Genomic DNA, 19,534 nt, shown 5'->3' with positions numbered 1-19,534 from the left:
CTGGTCGTTCTTACAGTGCTTGCAAGAGTTCTATTACTAATCAAAAAAAAGCAAGCGGGGCTTTCCCAGGTTGCTGGGGGGTTTGAGCTGTCGAAAGAACTTGGTGTGTTATCTAGGAATCTAAGGCAGTGGCTTCTGCTGTGTCATGTACTGTAATGAGCTGCAGAGACGAGTTACTGAAATATGGCTCTGATCGTTTATGCCATTATGGGAATATCTATTGATTATAGCCATATAGGGGCATAAGGTCACAATATTGATCGGGGTCCTAGATAGAACACAACAAACAACGTCACTAGTTCATGAAAAGTGACAATAAAACTCTTTAACAAATCTTCTTTAAAAAGAAAAGTATAGGAAAACGGGACAATGTAGCTTAATAGTTTACATTCTACATAGGCTTCATAGAGTCTTAACAATGGACATTGTTTTTTAAACAACATGCACTTCACCAGCACTGCGAGAGTAGGTTGTTTTAGGAACACTAAGAGTCATGATTAGATAGAAATAATGTTCTCTTTCTTTCCATTAAGGTGAAGCTTCAGAAGGTTGCTTATATTTTCACTTTGGACTACTCCGCAGAAGAACCAGGAATATAGGTAAAAAACATTTCAGTCTGTCTGGAGTCTGGGGGATACTGATAACCATAATCCCTGAATAGAGCAACAGGCCATGCACAGGAACATTGGGGAATAAAATATAAAATTTCATTCTCTACACTAAGAGGTTCATCAAAGAGTCCTGAACTGCATGTCAGCCTTGGCATCTGAGTCATGGCAATAAAGCTTGATGTATAATGAAAGTGTAAAATGAGTGCCACGAAGCTGCCTTGAAGGTGTGGGCTTTGAGGATAATCCTTATAAAAAGCTGAAATAGCAGATCTACATCTAGTACAGAAATCTTTTAGCCAATCTAATAATAATGTATTTGTTTCCATATAACATAGCAGGATGAAAAAGACTGTTTATCGAGAAATAGATTGCTATGAAATGGATAAACCTGCATGAAAAGCCTCAAATTTCACAAACAACTTCTTAGTCTCTTTTCGTTTGTCTGGGTATGATTTTAGCATACTCTTAGGGCCTTTCTGAGGGAGAGGAAGGGTTCTAAAACAAATTTGCTACAAAAACTGGGGGTGTGGCCAACTGTCGAGGAAGATGGCCACTCACTCAAGCGGCTCCTGCTACCTAAATCCCATTCAGTCGCATGAAAATCTGATATCAACAGCGGAACACACTAGCTGCCCGCTCTCCCTAACCACCGAGACAAGTTCCATATGACTGCGGCACACCTGGCATGGCCGCTGACGGAAAACGAAGGTGCGGCCTGGGTGGCAAGGTTGGCCGTGCCTTGAGTGGGCCAGCGACCCCTGTAAATGAGGAGCAGATGAAGACGGACGGTGAATGGGCCTGTTTGGAATACTGGCGGAGAACATCGGGTGGCCCCACGAGGTTTGAGACTGTGTTATCAGCCAATTATCGCTCACCCTCATCGCATTCAGCGACCTCTGACCGAAAACGAGACAGTGGGCCCATAAAGTGAGAACTGCCACAGCCTCTGGGGTACCTGCTACAGACCTTGATGAGAGCGGGACTGCTCCCAGCAACGGACGAACACTGGGTCCACCCCCGGGAGCGCCTGCATCTAGTGACTACACTACTGCCATCGGGAGCAGCAGAAGTGAACTGGTGGTGCCAGGGGCATGAGAGATCAGATGGCTGAGCTTCCGGCTAAGGATCCCAGCTCAGTGAAGGATGTATGTAACACAGGCGGTTAGTGCGTCTAAGCCCCCTTGCATCTGGGTAAAATATGCAACTTACTGGCCCCCTGAACTCACAGCTGCAGAAAAGCATGTCCTGCCTCGTAGTTGGAAAGTCGGTGCCCGGCTGGGGCAGCCTGAACTGACGGTGACTGTTTCTGGCTGCGCTGCATGGCCTGCTGTCACCCACTGAATGTTGCGGTTTGGGGCCTGCTGTTGAGGCACCATGTACCTTTGCTACCATCACCAGAGGGTTTCAAGCAGTGAGCACGCCTCGGTGCCCTGAGTACCAATTATAATCCCGCCATGACATCTCTCTCCCCCATCGACACAAACACTGTGCAGACTGTGTCACCACCCTTGGAGGCCACACGGACCGTGTAGACCTGAAACACTCCTTGGCTGGAGGGCCCAGGTTGATTTGAACCCAGAAAAGTGTGTTGAGTCATCAGAATTGTGTGGAAGTGAGCCCTACCGCCTCGTGGGCACCCAGTGACCAAGCCACCATATAAAGAGTTCAGCCCTGGTTTTAGCTACCATAACAGGGTGTGGCTTCCACCCCCTCCCCACTCCCTCACCCCTGCCCTCGCACTCAAAAACTTGTCTGCCACACATCCAAAGATAGGAGGAATTGGGCCCAGGTTATTCTGGATACCACGGGGACAATAATGCAAATGATACAAGTAAATAATGGATTAAGACAGGGCTGTGTATTAGCCCCTCTACTTTTCTCATTGTTGCCGACCTGCCCGTGACGCTATCTCCCGTAAAAGGATTTAGCCCCAAAATCAGTAGTAAACACGTGGCATGCCTCCTGTATGCAGATGATCTTTTGATCCTAGACCAGACTGAAATAGGCCTGCAAACGAAATATGAGAAATGTTAGAGATATTGTAGATGGTAAAAATTAGTAGTAAACATGGATAAGACACAAATGTTTTGCTTTGGGAAAACTAAAAGCAAATTTAAGTGGCACCTAGGCTCGGAGAGACTTGAAGTCGTAAATTAATATAAGTACCTTGGAGTCTGGTTTGAGCGGTCTCTGAAATGGAAATTTCACCTAGAGGCTTTAAAGGCACGGGTTATTGCCTCGGTAAGTGGGCTGAACAAACTTAATAAGGCCTTTGGAGAAATGCCATGTAGACCAATGCTAAAAACCTACAAAGCGATGATTCCCCCGCAACTCCAATATGGAGCTGAATTGCTATATAGTAGTTGTAAAAACAGGTGGGATGCAGAGGAGGCTAAATGCCTGAAGTATTTACCGTCACTTCCCAGTTCAGCCAGGATTTCATGGAATATGCTGGCCGCAAAAGCCCTAATAAGATTCTGTGGGAAACTGAGTGGGAAGGATGGACAGAAAATTTATCAGTGATGCAAGAATGAAATTGTGTAAAGAGAACTAAAATGCGCAAAAAAAGGTTAGGTCTAACCTGGCTGCCGTTTGCACAGCTATGAAGCTGCTTCAACAGACATTACAAATAGAAATCTCCAAGAGTGAGCTAAAAGTGATAGGCACAAAATCTTCTGACAAAAATAACTATCAATACTGAAGAGAGAACAAATCTGTACATTTTATGTTAAATGCATGGCGGAATAAAGTGAGTTATCCATATGTGGATACACTTCCAAACCAGATGTTAAGAAGCAAAGTACTGAAAGTAAGAATTGGACTCAACCCCTGTAAGATAAGTGAGACTGCAAAAGCAAAAAATGATTGGTACAGGAGAGAACTGTTTGTGGGTTGAACCCCAAATGTGACATGCTGCATATTTTGTTGGATTGCTCAAAACTCAAACAACAGCGGATACAATGGTTACGCCCAATATTCTTGAAATATGAAATTAGGACTCGAGAACATGCCATAGAAATTTTAGCTGAGATGCGTTTTTTAGACATAGCAGGTGCTACGGAAGATTTATGAAGGTAGTTAGTGCGATGTTCATGGAGAGCATTGGGAGCAAGACAACTGACTTAGTGTCACTGAAATTGCTCTGCCACTCTTGCAGCTCCACCGTCAAGTGAGGCCCTCCTGAGCCCCTGCATTTTCGAGTATTGCTGTTCGAGGCCCTCCTCCACCGCGCCTCATCCCTGGTGGTCCCAGTGGACCTCTCACTCCTACTCTTGCTCAGTTTATTCTGCTTGCTTTATCCTCTCCTTTCATCTCAGTTTTTCTTTATTCACCCTTTATTTTCTCACCCTTTCACTCTCTATCACTTTTCATCACTATCACTTTTCTATAATTTTCCATTTCCTACTTTTATGCTGTTTTCGCTCCTTTTTTGTGCACCTCCGCCCGTTGTTTCCCGCTGCCACAGCCTCCCCCCCAAGCGAGACCAGCCCAAGCCAGTTTCCCCTCCCCGCTCCCACCTCCCATCTGCCCAGCACTCCCCGACCCCTACTTAATGGCGGGCGCTGCGCGGGCGCGCTGCTTGCGTGCCAGCGGCAAACCAGTCTGCGTCCGTCCGCTCCCCGAATGCGGCCAGCGCCAGAAACCCTGGACCTGCGAACCACCAACGCTACAACCCAGTGGCACTCTTACGCACTCAAACCAGGTCGCCACAACAACTGCAAGCTAGCATCACCTGCCGACCCCACGGACCCTTCAGCTGTCACCGCTGCCGCCACTCCTGCAGCACTGCCAAGACCATGGATCCAGCACAACCCACCTGCAAGAAAGCAACCACACCAAAGACCCTGCAATGCATCCTCCTCAACGTTCGATCCCTCCACAAACACGGCACCGAAATCTGGGACCTCCTCAACAGCACCTACCCAGACGTCGCATTCTTCACTGAAACCTGGACCAACACCACCTCTGGACCTGACATCGCCATAGCCATACTACAAGGATACAAAATCTCCCAGAAGGACCCCCCCCACCCTGGGGGGCGATCACCAACGTCCACAAACCAACCCCCCGGCTAAGCACACTTCCAGAGGAGCCCACAGACCTAATGGAACACCTACACTTCAAGATACAGGCCAGCACTACCAGCACCCGCCAGGGAACCCTCATCTACCAACCCCCCAGACTCTGCAGACCATTCACCACCTCCATAACGGACAGCATCACACCGCAGGTCATCGCGTCCACCAACTACATCTTGCTGGGAGACCTCAACTTTCACCTCGACAACCAACAAGACCCCAACACTACATCCCTCCTGGACAACCTCCAAAACGTAACTGAACCCACGAACTAATCAGGACAAACACTCGACCCCACCTTCACAACAGGATCCTCCATCACCTTCCGCCACACCACCGCATTCCCATGGACAGACCATTGCTGCATCCACTTCACCTTCAGAACACCTACCATCCACAGAACCCACAAAAACATTGGACCAAAATCACCAACGACAGCTCACTTCCTTACTCGGCAACTCCACCCCAACTATTGCGGACAACAACGACCCCAACACTGCAGCCCAAACACTGCACACCACCGCATTCCTGTGGACAGACCATTGCTGCATCCACTTCACCTTCAGAACACCTACCATCCACAGAACCCAGCACCTGCTTCCACGAAAACATTGGACCAAAATCACCGACAGCTCACTTCCTTACTCGGCAACTCCACCCCAACTATCACGGACAACAACGACCCCATCACTGCAGCCCAAACTCTGCACAGATGGATCTCCGACTGCGCCAACAACATATCCCCCCTGAAGAAGAACAACAACACACACGCCAGGAAAGCCAGCTGGTTTACCACCGAACTCAGAGAGTCCAGACGCACATGCTGCCACCTCGGAAAGGCCTGGAGGAACTCCAACTCTACAAAAGCCCACAACAACTTCAGAGCCGCCACCAACGCCCACCACCAACTCATCAGAAACACAAGAAAGAAAGCGATCAAAGACAGAATCTCCACCACAACAGCAGAGAACTCTTCAGCATCATCAAGGAGTTCGCACAACCCATCAGCAGGTCTAAAGACATTCCATCCCTCACAAGACCTCTGCGACAAACTCAGCACCTTCTTCCACGACAAAATCAAGAACACTTACGACAATTTCGACAAACAGAGCCAACTCACAGAACCCTCACCAACCACCCAGACACCTTGAAGCCAACGACAGACAACTGGACAGCCCTCACCACCAAAGACACACGGAAGACGATGAAGTCAATCCACTCCGGGGACCCCACGGATCTCGGCCACCACCACATCTTCAACAGCTCCACAGACAAAATCGCTCCCATGCTTTGCCACACCATCAACCACTACCTCGTGAACGCCTACTTCCCCAATGACTGGAAGCAGGCCAAGATCAACCCCCTCCTGAAGAAACCCTCGGCGGACCATACCGACCTCCTGAACTACTGACCCATCTCCCTACTCCCGTTCCCAGCGAAAGTAACGGAGAAAGCCATCAACAGCCAACTCACCACCTTCATCCAAGAGCACAACATCCTCGACTCCTCCCAATCCGGCTTCAGAAAGAACCACAGCACAGAAACCTCCCACCTCGCCAGCACAGATATCCGCTCCTTCCTGAACAGAAGAAACAGAAGAGAGACCGTGGCCCTCATCCTCCTTGACCTCTAAGTGGCCTTCAACACAGTCCCTTACAGCACCCTAACACGCAGGACCCTACGCCGACCACCTGCGGAGTCCCCCAGGGATCTTCCCTCAGCCCCAAGCTGTTCAACTTCTACATGGCACTGCTCGCCCCCATCGTCAGAAGCCACAGACTACACATGGTTTAATACGCAGACGACACCCAACTCCTCCTCTCCCTATCCAACGAACCCAACGTAGTCAAACAGAACTTTCAAGAAGGCATGGAAGCAGTCGCCAAATGGATTAAGAGCAGCTGTCTACAACTCAACACAGACAAAACAGAAGTTCTCATCATGGGCCCACACCCAAACGCCTGGAACAACACCTGGTGGCCCCCGCCTTCGGAAGCACGCCCACCCCCACAGACCCGGCACGCAACCTCAGAATCAATCTGAATTCCGAACATAGAATGGACCGCCAGATCAACTCCATCGCATCCGCCTGCTTCCACACCCTCTGCCTCCGACGCAAGACCTTCAAATGAATCCCCCTTAAAGACAGAACGACTGTCACTCGCGCCCTCATCGCCAGCAGACTAGACTACGGCAACACACACTATGCTGGAATCAACAAAAACCTCACCGAAACCTACAAAACATCCAGAATGTCGCCGCCAGACTAATCCTCAACCTGCCAGGACACTGCCACATCTTCCAGCACCTGCGCACACTCCACTGGCTCCCCATCAAGGGAAGAATCCCCTTCAAGATTATCACCTATGCACACAAAGCCCTCCACAACACCAGACCAGCATACCTGAACAGCCGACTCAAATTCCACACAGCCCAAAGGACCCTACAATCATCCCAGCTCTCCCACGCTGTGGTCCCCCGCACCAGGAAGTCCAGATCGGGAGGCCGCTCTTTCTCCTTCCTCGCGGCCAGAGCCTGGAACGCCTCCCGCTCCACCTCAGACAGATGACATCCCTCCTAATCTTCACGAGGGACCTCAAGACATGGCTCTTCGATAGGCCTCCTCCTTGATGGACAGGATCCTGCTCCTCCCCTACACCCCAGCGCCTTGAGACCCTTACGGGTGAGTAGTCGCACTTAACAAACCCATGATTGATTGATTGATTGAGAACCAGTAGGAGTGTGGGGGCGTTTTATAAAATTACTGGGAGATATTATTGGAAGATATATTTTATCTGAATAATTGATATATGGTTTTATTGTTATAAATGTATTTAACCATTTTTTTTCTTGATGTATTGTTTGAAGGCCATTGGTCTAAAGAAACATATCCTTGGTTGAGTGACACTCAACAACACATGTTTTGAAGTGGAGGACACGGCTGGTAGATTACTGGCTTGGCTAGACAGAAGAAACGTGTACGGGCCGTGGAAGTGATCGAAGTAGGTTATCCGGCGGGGAGTCGCTAGGACGAAATACATTCTGGCGTGAAGGTTTTTCCCTGCCATTGGCCCAATGGGTACTTTACCCTAATCTGATAAATTCAACAAACCCCTACCTGTTGGAGGGGCAGCACGAGGAAGTCCCTGTGCTTTGTTTGATAATCAAGTTTGTAACACTTTCTCTTTTTTTCCTTGCCTCCTATGGGCGAAGGTATGTATGGTCCTGATGAATGCTAAGCCAACTATTGGCCTGTGTAAGCAGAAACATGTCGACCCTAGATTAAGACGCATGGTTCAAATTAACTCAACCATCTATATGTCTTTCTCATGCACAATTGTTTTTAACAGAGTTAGAACTACCCCCACATTAAATTTCTGTTTGGGAATTAGTCAATACTCTTTTTAATATGCACTTTCAACTTGCTACGTAGTTATGTCAAGTATTTCTTATAAAGGACCCAATGAAGACAACTGGCAACCGACTTCAGCTGGTGCCTGAGGGTTCTTTTTTCCTGTTCACTGAATGGGTTTAACTCACTTCGTTTTCCTACTTTCTTGCTTATTATTATGCTTGTGGTGGTGGCCATTGTGAGTTCACCTTCCCTTTCTATTGATCTCTTTTTGTATTGATCATTGTATTATAACAGGTACTCTTTTGTTGTTTCTGATATATTAGTAATAAGGGGTAGAAGAACTGCCTACTAACCCTTTCTCTCCTGTTGTTTATATTAGACAGAAGAAACTGCATAACAGTGGATACTGGATATCCGGAATGACAAAGACAAAAGGATTAGGGATAGACAGGGCAGCCGCTGGTGCAGATATAATAACAACCTGCAACCCACATCTACTGGCAGAAAAGGGGAATAGAAAGAGAAAGAGAGACCGCCTCCAGATCCAGGAGTCTGCCTGGGTCTACGTTTTCTGGCTATTGGATATCTTCAGATTAATAACTATAAAAGAAGAGTTCTTGATAGTTCCTACATAAAAGATAAGAGCCAAACAATTAACACAACCCTACATTTTACTCGACAATTCAGTCATACACCTTCTCTCTGCTCAATCATTTCTCTAACCTGTATAACTCTACAGGCAAGCTTCTCTATCTAGGAATATGGTGGAAGAAAGGAAGTACTCATGAACGAGGTAGGATTTAGTATTGTTTATTGGTCATCCACTCTCCACAAGACGCAGAGCTCTGCTAACATTCTACTGTAAACTCTAACAGGAGAGCCCAAGGAGAAAGGAGGATGGGGGGGGGGGGGGGTAGGAAAGAAGGAAGATTACAACAGAATGTTATTGTAAAAACCTATCTTTCTAAGAATAATCTTTTTTGTTGTTATTTCTTTTCACTTTGGTTAAAACTAAAACGATTCTTTTCCTGAAGGGAATGAACTAGTCACTGTAAACGCCAACACATTCTGCAGAGAGATGAACACTAGTCTCTGAAATCTTATTTTCTGACACAAAACAACTAAACAGTCCATGGAGTCCTAATTGTTATTGTCCTTTTCAATGACGCCATTAAGTAGATACTGGAACTCCTCTTTGAAAAGGCTACTTGTGAAGAATTTCTTCAGAGCGCTAAACTTGAGACATGTTACTCCTTGAAATGGGAAATACCCTTGGTGTGCACACCGCTACGAAATAGGCAGATCTAAGAAAAAGCCAAAAGTTCATTAAAATAGTCTCTGGGCAAGAGGGCTGATGGGACACTGTTCTCTCATCAAGATGACAGTCGAAGTGCACGACGGCAAAAGAGGTGCGTATGCTGGAAGAGAACAACAGTGCGAGGCTAACAAACAATTACAGAATAAAACTTGTGCCGCACTGGCGACCACCATCTTGAGGAGTCAGGAAATTGCGAGTAGCCAGTTCCAGGAATATCCTCCCTCAAAGAAACTTCCAAGAAGGGCGATGTAATATCCAATGGGGATATAAAGCAAAATCTAGTCTTTCGTTTTGTTGAGTGTCTGCAAAGACTGGATATTGTTTTCCTGACAAAACCTGACGGATTGGGAGGATACGGAGGCTATCCTCAAATTGGTGTCTTGAAAGGCGATGGGCCCCAGTGGCATCCCTATAGAACTCTACAAACAGATAGCTTCAAGCACTGGCCGCCACTCATGCAAATGTTTCTGAAGATATGCAATGCTGGACAGCTTCCCATAGATCAAAGGTTAGCAAGCACAGTGGTTATCCTCCTACAGGGCCATATCACTATTAAACACAGAGGTGAAGATCCTGGCAAAGCTTTAGGCCACGCAGTTGGTTAGGGTGATTCGGTCACTAATTCACCCGGATCAGCGCTTCAACCTGCGAAGGCAGCATGGGGTACTTGGGAGTGCGTCAGAAATCTGCGAGGATGCACTTGTGCTTTCGCTTGATGCATGGCTGGCTTTTGACGTGGTGGAATGGCCCTTTATGCAAGCAGTTTTAGAAAAGCTGTGAATGTAGAAGTGGTGTGGATAGAACCAAGTTCCGTTTCCATGGCCTTGATGTTTAGCAAGGAAACATGCGAGGAGGTGACAGGGAACTTACACTTAGACAACTGGAAGCGAAATGGATATGCAATCTGCGCACCACCACTTTGGGTCTTAATACTGACAATGAAATGCACTATTTATTTTTTGGGACATCCCCTGCATTGTCTCAACGCACCACTTGACATCAAATCCCCTTTCAAGTCTAGAACTCGCTAGGAACATCAGATTTGTGTGTTATGGATGCTAAAAGGCAACTACGAACTATGCCACACACTTGGGGCACTGTAACTGTATTGCCCTGAACGTAACCAACATAAATTCATTCATGTATGGTAGCTATCCTTGGCATCAAACTCTATAAACGTCTAATAGTCTCATACTCAAAGGCTACTGTGACTGTATTGCCCTAGACGTAAACAACGGATGTGGAGTAGGCTACTACTAATTATGGCACACACCTGGGGCACTGTAACCTTTTTGCCCTGGATGTAACCTACATGAACACATTTGTGTATCGTAGTTATCCTGGGCATCACCTTCAACAACGCTTAATGATGCCACATACCAAGGGCACTGTAACTTTATTGCCCTAGAAGCAAATAAGGTAGGACAAATGTGCATGAGAGCTGTCCCTGGTCTTAATGTGCTTTTTTTGTATGTTAAATTTAGTGTTGATGCATTTACAGGTCCATAAATGTAATGTCATTCTTCCCCTCTTCTTACTCATTTGTGAAGGTTGTGAGACTTGTGAAGGTTGTGAGACTCTTGTTAGGAAAACATTTGATAACTGAAATTTACAGTGGAATTGTTTTTGAGCTTATGCTTTTCCTTTGACAAACTTGATGTATACATTTTCTGTCCTCCATATATCTATGTGTTTACATTTCTTGAGCTAACACTATGGCACCTGTTTCTGTGGCAACCAATATTACCCCACTCATCAGATCCTTCAACTTTTTAACTATCAGCATTTGGGCTGACTAGTTTTAGTTTTCGGATACAACTTACTACCATTTTCAGAGTTGCACACTTTCTTTCTTTACCTATTAATTGTCATTTACGTTACTTAAATTCTCTTAACTCGTTCGTTATTTTTTTTTATACATTTCTCTTTTTAAAGAAAAATCTAAATATATTTTTTCACAAAACATTAATGAGTTTTTTCCTTTTTCTCACTACACGCTTTTGAGTATTTTCTTAGGCATACACCCCTTTTTTTCAATCACAGCTTATTTTTTAAACACAAACAGATTAAGCTCTTTAGAGTGAGCACTTTGACCTTTCGTGCCAACGTGATATCAGAACGCGCTACTGCTAGAAAGCTTCCTCCGGGCATAACGGTTAGTGCTCCAACCTCCGTTTGCTACCCAATGTGCATGCGCTGTGCACGTCTGTTACATGGGTAACAGCCAGGCTTATAGACAAAAGTACAGCTCAGTCTTTGAGTACTGCTGCTGCTGCCGAACACGAGCTGGTCCGTCTATACATACAGACAAATACAGGTCTGATTTGGCACGTCGGGGTTGTTTTATTTCTTTGCTATGTCCGACCTCAACATGGAAGCTAAGTAGAGGGTGACGTGGTAAAAGCAAGCTCCCCTACTTGGCGGATAGAGCTGATGTAGCATTGGGAATGGTACCTGGTACTTACTTGTTACGCATAGTCTTCTGCGAGTTTTACTTTATGTCTTTTACTAATTGAGCTATGATCTTTGTACACGTTATTTGGCACTTTTCCTTTACGTATCATCTTTAGCGATCTTAACTTCACATTACTGGCTCCTTTTTATTACTGATCAAAGTGGGTCTATAATTAGCATCTCACTGTCCTACTAGGATTAAGTAGTTTATATTTCATGGACACTATTACTTCAAGTTTCTTTTCACTCCACCTGGTAGGTACCATTCCTGGCCACACTGGAGGCTGAATATTGCCAGAAGACTCAACTCTTCACTATTGGAGATTACCTACGATCAAACTGGACCTTGGAAATAAGGGTACCCATTACTGGCTTTAGGTGTGCTCCATGTTAGTCTTCATCCACTTCATGGGTGATCTTGGTTAAGGTGGTGCACCACTTTCAACCTTTATCCCCTCTAAACAATACTTTTGAGAGTTTGCTCCTATTTTTTACTTACTATATGAAATTTGGGAACCACCTTCTCTTTGACTGACCATAGATTGTGTGGCAACTATTTTTTCATAGCCCAAAAATTATTTTTGTTTACATCTAGGTCTCACGCGGGAAGACCACGTCCATTAACGAGGACGTGTTGTAATCAAATTAATTGATGCATTCTACAAACTGATGCATGTTTCTGGTCATCTTACCTTTGATAAGAAGCAGTTTTTGAATTTTGCAACTTTGATATTCTTTATTGCACGTAGTGTGTTTTCTTAATTTGTGTATTGATTTGTCGGTATTCTCCAAGCTTTGTCTCTTTTCCTTCTGTTTGACACGAAGGACAAGTTTTATTCTAGCAGCTCTTCTTTCATTGCATTACACTTTGATCTTTTTGAATCACATTCAGCATGGCTATTTCCTCTTCTATTGTGACTTTTTTGCTCGGTGCTTCTCTGTTGGACTTCATACTGTCCAAACTCACATTTTCTTTCCTTTCTCTAATGCACTTGTATTTTATGCAATAATTTAAAAAGAATTCCAAATATTGGTTTCTAAACATTCTCTATATTATATGAAATTCACAGCCCAATAAGCCCTTGTGAAGGGTGAAATGCCCTGGCTGTTTTCTGCATATGTACAAAGGACTTTTGGAGAAAAGATTTTCAACAAAACTCACGTCGACGGAATGTAGTTTATTTTTTGTGCACTGTTATTTTGTTGATCATATGCATTGCCTCTAATCAGCCTTAACCTCGTCTATCTTTCTCAACGATGCGAACAGCAGTGACAGCACTGATTGTGTTGTGACTGGATAATGGCAAAGCATTATACATTGGTCTCCCACACAAGCTGCAGGGTAAGCTCCAACTAGTTATGAACAACACTGCAAGATTAATATACAATCTACCAAGACTGACGCATGCCTCACCGTTATTGACAGAATTGCACTGGCTTCAGTAACGCAGAGGGCCAGGTTCAAGGGCTTATGCATTGCACATAAGACCTTGTATGGGACAGTACAAGTCTATATTAAGACAGTCTAAGGCGATATGTACCGGGATGCTGTCTTTGCTACTCAGAGGTAACTTTGCTGACCTGCCCACGTTTTAACAAATCGACCATGGGCGGTCGTGCTTTCTCAGTCCCGATACCTCAGCTGTGGAACCAGAAAGTCTGCAGAGAGAAAACGCTCTGCTTTTTATAGAATCTGATTGAATGTCTCAGTGAAGTATTAGCTGGTGCTAGGTGGCTAACCCTTAGAGAAGTGCTAAGAGACCAATGGTAGTTAGACACTATAGAAGGGTTACTAACATAACATAATATGGCATAACATAAAATAACTGGCTCCAGAGGCTTCTGAACACACCTGAACTAGATTATGCACTATGCCACTGAATTTCATGTGACTTTGTGGGTCGGTAACATCTAGTGTCCTAACCAGAATTGGGTGTACTGGTAGGCTCAGTGAACACATTAGAAGATTAGAAAGAGATAACAGCTTGTGATATGCTGCAGGCCTTGGGGGTACCTAGGGCCATCGCTCATGTCAGACTGGGAAGGTATCCCACACAAAGCTTTACCTAGACTCTACCTCTGTGCCTCCAGAGAGTAGAAGTGAAATAGAACACCTTTCAGTGCAGTGTATTTTAGTGGGTCGGCAGTGAAAGAAAACTACAAAGAGAGCGATCATGACCATGAGGTGATGAGTCCTACACTCCAGGCATATTCAGTGCAGAACAAACAAATAACCATAGCAGTTGCATGCCCTGTGTAGTAGCATATTGAAGTAAAGATGACTAAAGGAAGGAAAACCCTTGGAAAAAGTGAGATTGATATCCACGGTAAAAGGCTGCCAATGAATATGAACATCATAACTTGATTTATTTATTTATTTAGAAAGTTTTATATAGCGCGAACAGGATCTTTGCAGATATCAGAGCGCTTTACACGGCTGGGAATGCCAGCAAGAGAGAGGGGTTACACATAAGTAGTACAGCAAATCAATAGTACAAGTATAACAGTTAAATGTGTGCATAGATAGTCAGTGGCATCAATCATACAGGTAAGATACATGTTCATAGAGTTCGGACAGCGAATTAAATGTGTGCGTAGATAGTTAGTAGCGACAATAATTCAGGTGAAATACATAATCGCGGAGTTACTCCAACACAAAATGGCTCAAGGTGAAATACATAGTCATAGAGATCGAACAAAGTAATACAGGTCAGAGTAGGGTCTTTTCAAATCCAAGCTAATAGGTCAAGTGTATTTGGCCATAAAAATAGCTTTTACTTCTTTCTTAAAGAGTGTGAAGGAGGAGATGAGCCTGGTTTCAGGAGGGAGTGAGTTCCAGATCCTGGGTGCCATTCCTGAGAAAGAGCGTTTATAGGTTTTTACCTTCCGGAATCTTCGAGGTTTTAGCAGAAGATTGTCTGTGCCTCTAGTGTTTCTAGAGCCGCCAGAGATTGACAGCTTCTGAGTGAGGTATCCGGGAGAGCTCAGATGTAGAGCCTTGTGTGTCATGCAGGCGATTTTCAAATGTATTCTGGCTTCAAAAGGCAGCCAGTCCAGCATTTTCAGATCAGGTGTGATGTGCGAGTGTTTTTTTGATCCAGTGATGAGTCTGGCTGCAGCGTTTAGAGAGGCTCTTAGGGGTGCAGTGCTGGTTAACGGGAGACCGCAGAGGGCAGTGCTGCCGTATTCAATTCGTGGGATTACTAAAGCTTGTACTGCAGTTTGGAAGTCTTTGGCTGGTAGGAAGGGTTTAAGTTTCCTCAGTGTATTGATTTGGAAGTTCGCTCCCTTAGTGGCTTTGCTGATATGCTGCTGCATGCTAAGGTTGGAGTCGAGGGTTATGCCTAAAGATTTCGCTGAGTCCACTATGATGGGTTGGACATTGAGTGCCGTTAACTGTTTAAGCCAGGTTTGCGTGATGGGGATCTTCGTGGGAGGTGCGATCAGCAGGAATTCTGTTTTCAGAGCATTGAGTTTGAGATGATTATCAGCAAGCCAGGCTTGGGTGCTTCTAATCGTAGCGTTCAGTAGTAAAATGTCGTTGGGGGATTGTAATTTGAGATATAGTTGGGTGTCATCTGCGTACATGTGAAAAAGTACATTGGATGCTTGAAGCAAGGTGGTGAGAGGTTCCATAACTAGGTTGAACAGGGTTGGTGATAGGGAAGATCCTTGGGGAACGCCTAACGACACAGGTATTGGAGAGGACATCAGGTTGTTACTCTTGAATTTCTGCGATCTGTTGTGTAAAAAGGAGGTGAACCACTTGAGAACAGTCCCAGAAAGACCCATTCTTGTGCTCAGAAGATCGAGTAATTTCTCGTGTTTGACAGTGTCGAATGCCGAGGAGAGATCAAGCAGGATGAGGAGGCAGGTATCACCTTGATCTAGGATTTGAAGGGCGTCGTCAATTATGTGAGTCATAGCAGTTTCAGTGCTGTGTCCTGCCCGGAAGCCTGATTGATGCGGGTTGAGGAGATCAAACAGGTCGATGTGTTTAGTCAGTTGTAGTTGAACGCATTTTTCCAATAATTTGGCGAGAGTGGGAATATTGGTAATGGGACGGTAGTTGTTTAGGTCAGACGGGTCGGCAGTAGGTTTCTTTAGCAAAGGTGTGACTTGACCAACTTTGAGGGAGTCAGGGATGGTTCCTTCTTGGAGCGAGCTGTTGATGATTTTAGTCCAGAGAGGAAGGAGCAGTGGGATGTAATCTTTGACAGCGCTAGCAGGGAGGGGATCCGTGAGGTGATTGGAAGGTTTCAGGGTGTTGAGCAATTTGCCTATTTCTTCTTCGGAGTAGGTTTCAAAAGTTGACCATGTTGCATTGTTTTTAGGTTCGGTGGGTGTTATGCAGTTGAGTGTGTTGTGGAGTCTTGCGTCATCGCGGAGATCATTCTTTATGTTGTCAGTTTTTTGGGTAAAGAAAGTGGCGAAGTCTTCACAGGAGGGTGCTTCGTGCAAGGTCCTGAGAGGTTGGGGTTGTTCCTTGGCTTGTGTTCTGATTAACTCAAAGAGTTTTCTAGGGCGATTTTTTGCTTGGTCGAGCTGGAGGCTGAAGAAGTTTGCTTTTGATCGCTTTATTTTCCTGAAGTAGGCGTTTCTCTTTTTCTTCAGGGTTTTCAGGTGTAGTGCAGAGGGAGCTGTCCTCCAGGTGCGCTCTGCCAATCTCATGGCTCGTCTATCTTCATTGAGACTCCCGTCGTACCATGGGTTGGAGATTTTAGAGGAGACTCTTTTTAGCTGCATGGGAGCAGCCTCATTAATTATTGAGGTCACAGCGCTAAGATAGTGGTCAGTCAGGGATTGGACATCTGTAACGCCAGTAGGGGGGAGTAGGAGGTCGCAACTGTTCGGGGGTAAGGATGATGGGTTGAGTTTTTTCAGGTCTCTTTTCCAGACTTTAGTTCTGGTGGGTTGAACCGAGTTGAGTTTGACTTTTTCATTGATGTGAAATGTAACAATATGATGGTCTGACCAGTCACAGGGTTGAATAGTCTCAAGTTGAGTAGTGCCCTCTTTGGCGATGATAAGGTCGAGGGTAGAGCCTTTCTTGTGGGTCGGGCTGTTACACAATTGTGTGAGGTCCAGTGCGCTGAGGAAGCTTTTAAGACTATTTACCACCGCATCGTTAAGATCGTTCCAGTGGAGGTTGAAGTCACCCAGGTATATTTGGGTGAGCTGTCTTCCTGCGTTGGTTGAAATTAGGTCCATCAATTGTTGGGCGAAGATGAGGTGGTCTCTGGGAGGGTGGTAAATGCCATGGAGAGAGCATATTGGTTTTCCATCACTGATGATATCGAGGCAGATGTATTCGTAGGAAGTTGGGGAGGTTAGGGGCGGCACGGAAACTGTCAGAACAGAAAGGCTGTTCCTGTATATGCATGCGATTCCGCCACCTATCTTGCCAGACCTGTCAAGCCTAATGATGTGGTAGTTAGGGGGAACCAGAATGTCCATTATAGGTGTAGAGGATTCGGTTAACCATGTTTCAGTCAGGATGATAAGGTCAAGGTCCAGTCTTAGGATGAGATCAGCGATGTCGGAGGAGTGTTTAGAAGCCGATCTGCAGTTTAGGAGAGTGCCTTTGAGACGGGGTGTGTCTGGAGAGGATGAGGGTACTAGAGAGAGGGGGACTTTTCTAAGGTTATTTGGGACGGATATTCTGTTGTTGAGAGTGGGGGATCTACTGGGATTTGAGTGTATTGTGGGGATGGGGAAGTGCGAGGCAGTTGTGAGGTTTAGGGGAGCCTGGTCGTAGGAGCGGAGGAGGGAGAGGGTGTCGAGGTCCGAGAGAGGGTTGCATGTACGACGGGGGCGGTTGTTGCGATTGTTGGCGGGGATCGCGGTCCAGTGAGTGCAGCGGTTATGCTTGTTGCGATTGTGGGCATGGATCGCGGTCCGATGTGAGGGACGTGGCTTAGGAGCGTCGTCGGGACGGGAGGGTAGCAAGTCGAGAGGGGGGGTGGTGGTGCGTGAGGCGAATCTAGGGGGTGAGGTGAGCAACTCTTTGATGGTGTGCATGTCTTCCTTGATGGTGTGAATTTCTTCTTTGAGTTGTAGGAGGAAGGACATAATATTGTCTAGCGTGGGATGAGTGTTAGTGCTGAGGGTGGAAGTCATGGTTGGGTGGATGACCAGGGACTTAGCGTGCGGGTGAGGGGGAGGGTTAGTGTTCATGCAGGGCTCCGTGTTGTCGTCGTGCGGGTTGGTGTTAGGGAGAGAGGGTACGGGGGCGATGGGAGTGGATGGAGGTTGGAGGCGTGGAGGCGGGGGTTCATGGCAGGCGGAGAGAGCGGGGTGGAAGTGGAGTGTATGATGGTGGTGAAAGGGGAGCCTGAAGGGAAGTGCGGCCTGAGAGTGGGGGGGGGGGAGTTGAGGTTGGAGATGGTCCTGTCGTGGGGCGGGGGAGTTAAGATGGTAGATGTGGTGTGCTCTGCATGATTAGTTAGCGTGTGGAAGTGGGGGCTGAGAGAGGGGGGGGGACAGGGTGTGGGATTTGTCGCTATGTGTGTCGATCAGGTGCTGAACTAGGTTAGAGGGGTTGTGGGCGGGGTCTATGGTGTCAGAGGGGAGAGGGTGGGTGGGAGTATTATGAGAGGGGGTCACCGGGGTGGGAGCTAAGTAACAAGAGTTGTCGGTGGGGGCTGTGAGGTCTGGGGTGATAATATTGGCGGGGATGTGAGTGGAAGCCGATTTAGTCTTGCCCATTAGAGGGTGTGAATTGGAGAATCAAAGCTGGCATATGTTTGTGTAGAGTTTGAACACTTAACTATTTTAGGCAAGCTCCAGTTTTTGAAACTGTGTGTAAAGGGGCATCATACAACTATGGAGGGAAGTCTGAGAAAGCACAGAAAGATTGGCCAAGGACGCAGATTCATCAAAATGCCAGGGGTAGGGGAGGTGGAATCACGCACCCTTTTACCTATATGACATCAAATGACCTAAGTGATATCATGTGGCCAATTACCACCCCCGACTTTTCACAGAATATGATGTCACATGACCTTAACCCGGATGACACCACAATAACTGACATTGTTGAGGTTCTATAATAACTGAATGGTTAATATAATATAATTAATATAACAACACAATACAAATAAATGTCTCTTTTAGATATCTATATTAAGATACTGACATGATCTTTGAAAGCAATGGAGAGTAATACTCACCATGATTTGTAGCCTCCCATAAACCACAGTGGTCCTCTCTCAGGACACCAATTACCTCCTAAGAGCCAGTACCACCATTTCGTTTTTTACCATGGGTGCCCATTATGCCAACAATTACCTCCAGTATGCCAGTCCAGGTATTTTTTGACAGGTGCCTGTCATGCTAAGAATTGCCTGCAGCATTCCCACGCCAGTATTTTGCAATGAGTGTCTCTATAAGCCAGGAATGACCTTTAGCACTCTGCTGTCAGAGGCAGATTCAAACATTTAACACTTTATTCTTACTAATGCTCAATTACATTCACTCACTGAAACTCGTTCTCACTCTCGTATTCATTTTCACGGTCTCTTTCACGCACACTTATTCTCGCTCATTCACACTCATTGTTACTCTGACCCATTCACACTTACACTCACTCATACTCTTAATTTCTTCATTCCCACTCGCTCTCATTCTCCCTCATTTAAAGTCGCCCAGATTCACTCTTAGTTTTGCGAACTCATACTTTGACACTTATTCACAACCACTTGAACTTACTGTTATT

The 19,534-nt window shown here is 45.9% G+C and overlaps 1 protein-coding gene across 1 annotated transcript in view; it reads right to left on the bottom strand.

The window, feature by feature from the left end:
* ZNF711 (ZFX family zinc finger ZNF711) overlaps positions 1-19,534 on the bottom strand; it is a 177,939-nt gene that overhangs the window by 117,474 nt on the left and 40,931 nt on the right. The gene's annotated exons all lie outside the window — the stretch shown is intronic.

Source organism: Lissotriton vulgaris, chromosome 4_1 (genome assembly GCF_964263255.1).
Source record: "Lissotriton vulgaris chromosome 4_1, aLisVul1.2, whole genome shotgun sequence".
Lineage (NCBI taxonomy): Eukaryota > Metazoa > Chordata > Amphibia > Caudata > Salamandridae > Lissotriton > Lissotriton vulgaris.
Note: the sequence above shows the minus strand (reverse complement) of the source record. Positions and strands in the feature narration are given on the sequence as shown.